This window comes from Pinus tabuliformis, chromosome 6 (genome assembly GCF_031772625.1).
Source record: "Pinus tabuliformis cultivar Carrire ecotype Pingquan chromosome 6, CPIR1, whole genome shotgun sequence".
NCBI classification, from domain to species: domain Eukaryota; kingdom Viridiplantae; phylum Streptophyta; class Pinopsida; order Pinales; family Pinaceae; genus Pinus; species Pinus tabuliformis.
In genome coordinates this window covers 150,575,361-150,584,116 of record NC_142292.1, presented here as the reverse complement: position 1 = coordinate 150,584,116, position 8,756 = coordinate 150,575,361, and the positions used below count along the sequence as shown (strand labels likewise).

The 8,756-nt window shown below is 36.2% G+C and overlaps 3 non-coding genes across 3 annotated transcripts; 2 read left to right on the top strand and 1 right to left on the bottom strand.

The window, feature by feature from the left end:
* Window positions 1-5,112: 5,112 nt before the first annotated feature.
* On the top strand, window positions 5,113-5,184 carry TRNAP-AGG (transfer RNA proline (anticodon AGG)). The gene has a single exon. It is a non-coding gene; the product is annotated as a tRNA-Pro (tRNA).
* Window positions 5,185-7,373: 2,189 nt separating this feature from the next.
* On the top strand, window positions 7,374-7,454 carry TRNAL-AAG (transfer RNA leucine (anticodon AAG)). The gene has a single exon. It is a non-coding gene; the product is annotated as a tRNA-Leu (tRNA).
* A 770-nt stretch (window positions 7,455-8,224) lies between these two features.
* TRNAP-UGG (transfer RNA proline (anticodon UGG)) lies at window positions 8,225-8,296 on the bottom strand. Its single transcript has one exon. It is a non-coding gene; the product is annotated as a tRNA-Pro (tRNA).
* Window positions 8,297-8,756: the final 460 nt, after the last annotated feature.

The window sequence follows — 8,756 nt, the reverse complement described above, 5'->3', positions numbered from 1 at the left end:
CATACAAGTTCGCTCTGTTGAAAAAGTATATAATCAGGTCATCTTGGGAGATTGGGCATAACTCTTTCTTGGAGAATCCAATTTCGATCAAACTGGTGGAATTGGAAAGAGGACTCAGAGAGCTACCATAGGACGCAATTTCAGAAATGTGAGATTCGAAATTACAGAGTTATAGTAGTTTCAAGATGGAGCTCCTAAAATCAAGAAAAAACGATATGAGGAAGTTTGATGGCAAGGATTCGGTAAATTGGATACTACAGATGGAGAAATATTTTGATCTACATGATGTGCAACTGTTACAAAATGTACGTATTGCATCTTTATATTTAGAACCGAATCGATTTGTATGATATAGAGAGCTTTGTTCTCGTAAAGCACTTGTCACTTGGTCAATTTTCATGGAGGAAATGATAGCATATTATGAGGAGACAAAGAGAAACACCTTCTTTAGCCAATTGATAAATCTAAAAAAAGGGGTTCAATGGCATAGCACATTGAGGAATTCCAAAAATTGAATATAAGGGTAAATGATATTCCAGAGAAGCAGAGGATTTATGTCTTCATAGGGACTTTAAAAGATAACATGCAACATCAGGTTCACCTTTGGGAACTTGATTCATTGGAGAAGGCATACAAGTTGGCAAGAAAAGTGGAAAGAAAAATTATGGCAACAAGGAAGCCTACCACTCACAACTATAAAGATGGAAGTGTTGTTTCTCCTAGCCTTCCACAACCTACAAGGTTGACATCACAACAATTGGAAGAAAAAAGAGCAAAAGGGATTTGTTACAATTGTGATAGAAAATACATTAAAGGTCATAAGTGTGTTGAGAAGAAATTATTTTACATAGATTGTGAAGAGGAGGAAGAAAATGATTAAGAAATGTCAAAAGAAGAGGATATACACCGGGAACCAACCCTAGAGAAAGAAAAAATGAATCCAACCATATCTTGTACTGCATTGGCAAGAATTACCACTCCTCAAACTCTCAAGATAGAAGAACATATCAAGAATAAGATGGTTCAAGCACTGAAATATCAAGAAGAAAAGGATCAAGAAACGTCAAAAGAAGAGGATATACACCAGGAACCAACCCCAGAGAAAGAAGAAACGAATCTGACCATATCTTGTAATGCATTGGCATAAATTACCACTCCTGAAACTCTCAAGATAGAAGGGCATATCATGAAGAAAAATGTAATAATGTTTATTGATTCGGGTAGTACCATAATTTTATTCATTGTAAGATAGCCAAGGAATTGAATTGCTTCCTATATCTAGCACCAGAGTGTCAAGTAATGGTTGCAAATGGAGGAACAATAAATTGCTCTGGAAAGTGCCATAATATCAAGCTATCCATGGGAGAATATTTCTTGAATAGTCCAATGCTTTCAATTCCAATGGGTGGTGCAGATGTTGTACTAGGAGTCCAATGGCTACAATCATTGGGTACGACAACTTTTAATTTTCAGGAAGTTTTCTTGAATTTTTTTTTGGAAGGAAAAGAAGTTGAATTAAGGGGTATCGAAGGGAAACCATGAAAGATAATAAGCTCTAACAGCATGACAAAGCTTCTAAAGAAAGAACAATGGGGCGTAATTGCACAATTATGTTCACTAGAGGTTCCCACATCGAAATCATCTATTTCTCCAGATCTCCATTTTTTTTGGATAATCATTCCAAGGTATTTGAGACTCCCAAAGGCATTCCACCTATTCTTGATCATGATCATGCTATTCATTTGATTCCAGGAAGTGTTCCTCTAAACATCAGGCCTTACAGATATCCCTATGCCCAAAAGAGTGAAATTGAACGTATGGTTGCAGAAATGTTAGAGGCTGGTACAATTCAACCTAGTTAAAGTTCTTTCTCTACTCTAGTAGTATTGGTACACAAGAAGGATGGGTCATGGCACATGTGTCTAGATTGTAGGGAGCTCAACAAGCTCATTATTAAAGATACGTTTCCCATTCCTGTCATTGATGCATTATTGGATGAATAACATGGATTAATTTGATTCACCAAGTTGGATCTTCGTTCATGATATCATCAAATCAGAATGAATACTTAAGACATTTCGAAAAAAACATTATTGAAGAATGATGCATTTTCATGGACTGCAGAAGCAACAAAGGCCTTTGAACATCTTAAAGAGGCAATGTGCCAAGCACCAGTCTTAACTACACCATACTTCACAAAAACCTTTGTTCTGGAATGTGATGCCTTGTGAAATGGAATTGGGGATGTTTTAACACAAGAAGAAAGACCCATTGCTTTCAAAAGTCATCCAATCAAAGGAAAGTATTTACACAAAGGTATTTATGAGAAGGAAATGTTGGCAAGACTACACGCACTTGAGAAATGGCGACCTTACCTAATGAGAAGATCCTAGTTCAAACAATATTGCCAGAACTTGATGAGGAAGGAAAAATCATATTGGAACTTGAAGCAGTCACAGAAACAAGAACCCGACAGCTACAAAATCGATCAATTTCAGAGTATCTCATCAAGTAGAAGAATTTACCCGCTGACATAAGCATCCATAATTACTCAAGTGTTGAGGATAACACTTTTTGAAGGAGAGGGGCATGTTAGGTCCCTATACTACTAGTTTAACCCCTTATTGTTATTAGTGCAACCCATTTATTATATTGTTGTGCCCATGTAGTCCCCATATTGTTATTATTATGCCTCATAGAAGCCCACTATTGTTATTATTTTTCCCTTACATTATTACTATTATGTCGGCTGATTATATTATGACCCCTTAGACTCCTATATATAGAAAGGAGGTCTTGTGATTTGTATCATTCAAGAATTATTCATTTCTATAATGTAAAGGAGGTTTCCCCCTCGAAGAGGCTTATTTTGAAGGCATTTATCTCTCTTTTTTATCCTTTTGTGAGTTGGTTTCATAACAGAGAACAACCTATGGGAGCGACTATGGATCCCAATAGCATGTAGGACAATGTTAAGGGAGCGATTGGGCCTGTAAGTGAAAATTTCCTCCGGATTCCTTGCGCTCCTCAACTATTTAATGATTTTATTCTAAGGAAATTAACCGTAATTTTATGGAGAAGATTCTATTGACTAAATCAACTAGAGAATCAAGTGTTTGAGGTGTGAACACATTAATCAAGTGAGTAGTGGAGAAGATGGAGAATTTGTTTAAATAGAGGAGCACCTCTACCATTTGTGAGGTTACTCAGTGCTCATATTGCAGAGTTGAATTCTGTATAGAGCTTAAGGGTCGAGTGCCTAGTTGCAGAAGAATTTTAGAGGCTAATGTTTGTGTTCAAGGCATGTTTCTATAACATATTTTGAGAGCTTGATGAAAGAGGATATGAGGAGAGCATAACTCCTTGGTTATGATTGATTTATTTGTGTATGCAAGGGCAGAGAGTTGTTCACATAAATGTAGTAGTATCCCATGCTTATGTTGCATATTTCAGATTGCATGTTGATTATATGCAACTAATGTATCATGGCTATGTGTCTTGAGAGTGGTGTGTGGATGATTGTGAGTGTATGGATGGAATGAGATTGTGAGTGGAAGTTGTAATGCTTTGTGTTGAGTTGCAACCATTGTATTTGTAGAGTTAAGATTGTTTTATTGATTGGTGTCTTGATATTTTTGAGATCATTAGAGAAGAAGTTGTTGTCTTTTGCAGGGGTCCAGTTTGAAACATTGTGAAATGTGGCCCTATTGATCAACAAATCGAGATAGCTTGGTGAAGAAGGGATGAACATTCCTTGCCTATGGGTTTAGGTAGCTTCAGTAGAGGAAGTAGCATTCTCATAGTCTAATGGCAGTGAGGCGAGGTTTATAGGGGATTGGGGTCTCCAGTGTATGGGTGTTCACTTAGTCGATGTCATATTAGAAACTTCCTTGATGGACATAGCCAACTATGATTATGTAAAATATTTGTTTGATTAATGAAATTGCAACAGAGCAACAAAAATAACAAATGGTGGTTTTTGCCCCGAGGGGAGTTTTCCATGAGAGATTCTTGTGTCTTCTGTGCATGTGATTGTTTTGATTATGCTATGGTTTTCATGTGATGATCATAATAGTTGTTAGTTGATTTGTTGGTTAATCTACTAATGACATAATGTGTCAATATGTTTCAATAAATTGAAAAAGAAATACAAAGTTAAGAAACACAGTCACTACTAATTCACCCCCCTCTAAGAAGAAACACAATCACTACTATTCATCGCCCCCTAGTGGTGAGCACATTTCCAACGCAACTAATCGAATTGGTTAAGTGAGATAATTAAAACTAACTAAACACGTATATTCATTATTATCTCAGAAGAAACACAATCACTATTGATTCACCCCTCTTTAATGATAAACACATTTCCAACCCAACTAATCGAGTTAGTTAAGTAAAATAATTAAAACTAACTAAACACATATATTCATTATTATTTTTTATTGTAACCTACTTCATATTTTTATTTAAAAGTATATTAAATTTTTATTTAAAAAAAACATGTTAACCGGACATCGTCCTCGTATTAAAATGTATTCTACGTTTTCGATGTAATAAATTTTACAACATTAGTCATAAAATTTTGAAATTACATATTTGAATTACACACAATTTGAAAATGTTATAAGAGGTACAATATTTGAATTACTAAATTTTTGAAGATGTTATAAGAGGTGCAATATTATGAGTTTCATTATCAAAATCATATCATAATACTTCACGGCCGAAGTTCATCCCATAGAGGCATGGTGGAAACGTATTTGCAATATCATCTTTTTAATTAACTCTGTGAAATGTAATTGATTTTAATTCAAATTTTAAATTTAACTAAAAAGATTTCGCTATCTAGCGTGCCATCTACGGTCATCTTCTATATGATCTGAGTTGATCGCCCTATCATCATCACATTACAAGGGTAGGTAGCTTAAACTTCATTTAACTTTATTTTTATCACCTGTTCCTGGTAGAATATATGTCCAACGGTCAGACTTTCGGCCACGATCGCCAAGTGGTCCAGGGCGCCAGATTCAAGTTCCGGTCTTCCTGGTAGGGCATGGATTCAAATTATAGTATTATCAAGTATTGTTGTTTGCGAAATTCAAATATCAGCCAGGGCATTTGGTCTAGTGGTATGATTCTCGCTTAGGGTGCGAGAGGTCCCGAGTTCAATTCTCGGAATGCCCCGTTATCGGAATACGTGAGAGCTCTAGGCTTTCGCTTGGGATGAGAGACGTCCCGAGTCCCCAGATCCATTTCTAGTATACCCCAATGTATTTTTGACAGTCCGGGTGTGCAGTTAATTTTTCGCATTTCGGTGTGCAGTCTTCCGGAACAATTCTCGGAATGCCCCAGACTCTTCTGGCATTTCGCTTCAGGTGCGAGAGGTCCCGAGTTCAATTCGTGGAACGCTCCATAATTTTTGGCATTTCACTTGGGGTGAGAGAGAGCTCCCGAGCCCAATTCTTGGAACGCTCCATAATTTTTGGCATTTCGGGTGTGCAGTCTTCCGGAACAATTCTCGAAATGCCCCCGTTTTTCTTCTAGTATTTTGGGTGTCTAGATCTGTTATGAAATGCGCGAGGGAATTTGGTTTGAATCTCGCTTAGGGTGCAGGAGGTCCCGAGTTGAATTCTCGGAATGCCCCCTGGCCACCATTTTGGAATTTCGGGTGTGCAGTCTTATGGAACGTCTAGGCATTTTGGGTGTGCAGTCTTGTGGAACGTTCTAGGCATTTCGGGTGTGGAGTCATGTGGAATTTTTTTGGCATTTCGGGTGTGCAGTCTTCTGGAACGTTTTAGGCATTTTGGGTGTGTAGTCGTGCGGGAATTTTTTTGGCATTTCGTGTGCAAATTCTACTGTTTCTCCGCCATGAACGGGATAGGTTCCGAAAGTTGAAGCATGACCGTTGAACCCAAACCTACCATCATAATACCGTTCACTATAAATGCAGATCAAGCGTCTGAGAAAACCATTATTTATTCAGTTTGATATAATGAGAATGAAAGCAATGTTTTATGAAATGACCATACTCTAATACAAAATTGCGGGTAGTAGTGTTATTGGTAGAAATCTAATGCATATTTTAGTAATTGTGTTACTCATAGAAATTATATATATATATATATGAGTTGTCTATAATATAATTTTTTGAAGATTCTGGTGACGGAATCCGGCAGAAGAAATTGAGGTTAAATCTTGATTTGTTACAGTTAAAATGGTTTTTTAACTGCATATTTGGATTCAGCACCCTGAAAAACCCTTGGGACGCTTTGATTGTGCAGAAACTAGCTATCAAGAAGCCGGATTTTGACCGGAAAAACCCACCGGAAAGGCTTCCAAAAAAGTCTCATTATAGACAATTGCTATATTTATAATTTTGGGTAAAATAATTGGAATCACTAATTTGAATTATGAAAATTGTATAAATTAAATGTAGTAGTCTAGTAGTGTTATTGGTAGAACTCTAATATATATTTTAATAATTATGTTATATATATATATATATATATATATTTTTTTTAGAAATATATATATAATTTTGGGTAAATTAATTGGAATCGCTGATAAAAATTACATAAATTAAATATTTAAAAATTTAGTAAAATGTCAAAATTTATTAATACATTTAAAAAAACACATTTTAAATAACCAAAAAACTAACCCAAAAAAAATTACAAGCTTACCAAAAACTATTTTAGGAAATTAACCAAAAAAAACACATAAAATAATTATACTCACCCTTAAATAAAATATTCATACTCAACGTATTGATCCTAATGTAGTTTCTCTTAGTTGCAAAAATCTCACTTAACAACAAAGTGCTAAATTGATTAGTAGTATGTAACAATTAAAAAAGATTTACAACAATTGAATTTCTTTACCAAATTTAAAAGTTTTCTTTAAAAATTAAGAATGTTAAAGATATAGATATGTTCTTTCTACCAATATTATATAGAATTTTATCTCTCCTTTGCCGGATTACTGTTACTATGGAATTTATTGAAGTTTTAATTACAAAGAATTCTACATACCTTGTCATTTAATCAATTGGTGTCGGTTTTCTGTATGCGCTGAGTACCGGGGTGATTTTCCCAAAATTACATTGCAGGTGTAGTTGCGCTGATCCTCGTCTGATTTTGAGGAAGAGAGTTATCAATGGCTATCGTACATATTCGTATCTTTATTCATTCATTGATTCGACAGTAAATAGCTTAATTACTCAAATAAAATGCTGTCCATAATCGACGGGATTTATTCAATTTATGAAAAGCCGGCTATGGGTGCACAAAAATAGAGAAAAGACGAAGCGGACCGTAGATTTTATTGCATTCTAAACATATCCTATAGGAAATATAAATAATTTTCAAATAAATGTTGAGATGGCCGAGTTGGTCTAAGGCGCCAGATTAAGGTTCTGGTCCGAAAGGGCGTGGGTGCAAATCCCACTCTCAACATGTCAACCATTTATATTTATAATATGGTTGACGTTCGCTTCATTTCCTCCTAATTTCTTCGGCAATCTTCATTTTCTTTTAGGAAAACTGTAGCCGTTATTCGCTTTCATTTAACAGCATACCAAGCTTCTGGTCCAAAAAGGCGTGGGTTCAAATCCCCGTTATGCGCTCTCATTTAACAGCAAACGAAGCTTCTGGTCCAAACAGCAAACCAAGCTTCTGGTCCAAAAAGGCGTGGGTTCAAATCCCCGTTATGCGCTTTCATTTAACAGCAAACCAAGCTTCTGGTCCAAAAAGGCGTGGGTTCAAATCCCACTCCCAACATTTCAACTTTATTTGTTTTATAATGTGGTTGACGTTATCTCTATTTCCTGCTAATTTCTTCGGCAATCTTTATTTTTTTTAGGAAAACTGTTTGCCGTTACGCGCTTCCATTTAACAGCAAACCAAGCTTCTGATATAAAAAGGCGTGGGTTCAAATCCCACTCCCAACATGTGAACTTTATTTTATAATGTGGTGGCTGAAGTTCTTCCTGCTAATTTATTCGGCAATCTTCATTTTATTTTAGGAATACTGTCAGGGGTTATGCGCTCCATTTAAGAGCAAATCAAGCTCCCGTGTTCGCGTTAGACGATATAGGATGTTTTTCATTCTCGAAAAGTAAAATCAGAAGGGAATGTCCTGTGTCCGCGTCAGATGATAAAATTGTAAACCAAATACCCGTCTTCGGGTTCAAGAATATACATTGTTTTTCAATCTCCAGAAGTTCGGGGCATTCCGAGAATCGAACTCGGGACCTCTCGCACCCAAAGCGAGAATCATCCCACTAGACCAAATGCCCATTTACATTAAATAAATATTATTTGAACCAACTATTGAATTCCCTTTAAACTAGCTTTTAATGTCGAAGGTGGATTTAAATCCACGCCTCATTCGCGGGATAAGAATTCAAAATGCTTTCGCCTCTCGGCCGTCCTAGAAAGATGATTAAAAACCAAAAAAAGATGCCAGCGTCATTAAAAACATCACTCCAATTAAAAACCAAAATCAGATTCCAGAGCCATTAAAAACATCACTCCAAGATCGAATCCGGTAACAATTATCACTTGAAAAGAGTCGGAATGAAGAGCCGAGCTGCTACTCGGACCTCGGGTTTCAACACATAGGTCAACGTGCCCACATTCTCGCAATCGATGGCATGGCAGCTCCCAGAGACTCGAGCTTCGATTGCAAAGCTCGAATTTATAACGCTTGATTTACGACGAGAGCGTAGCGTTTTCTCTAAAGATTAAGGCCTTTAT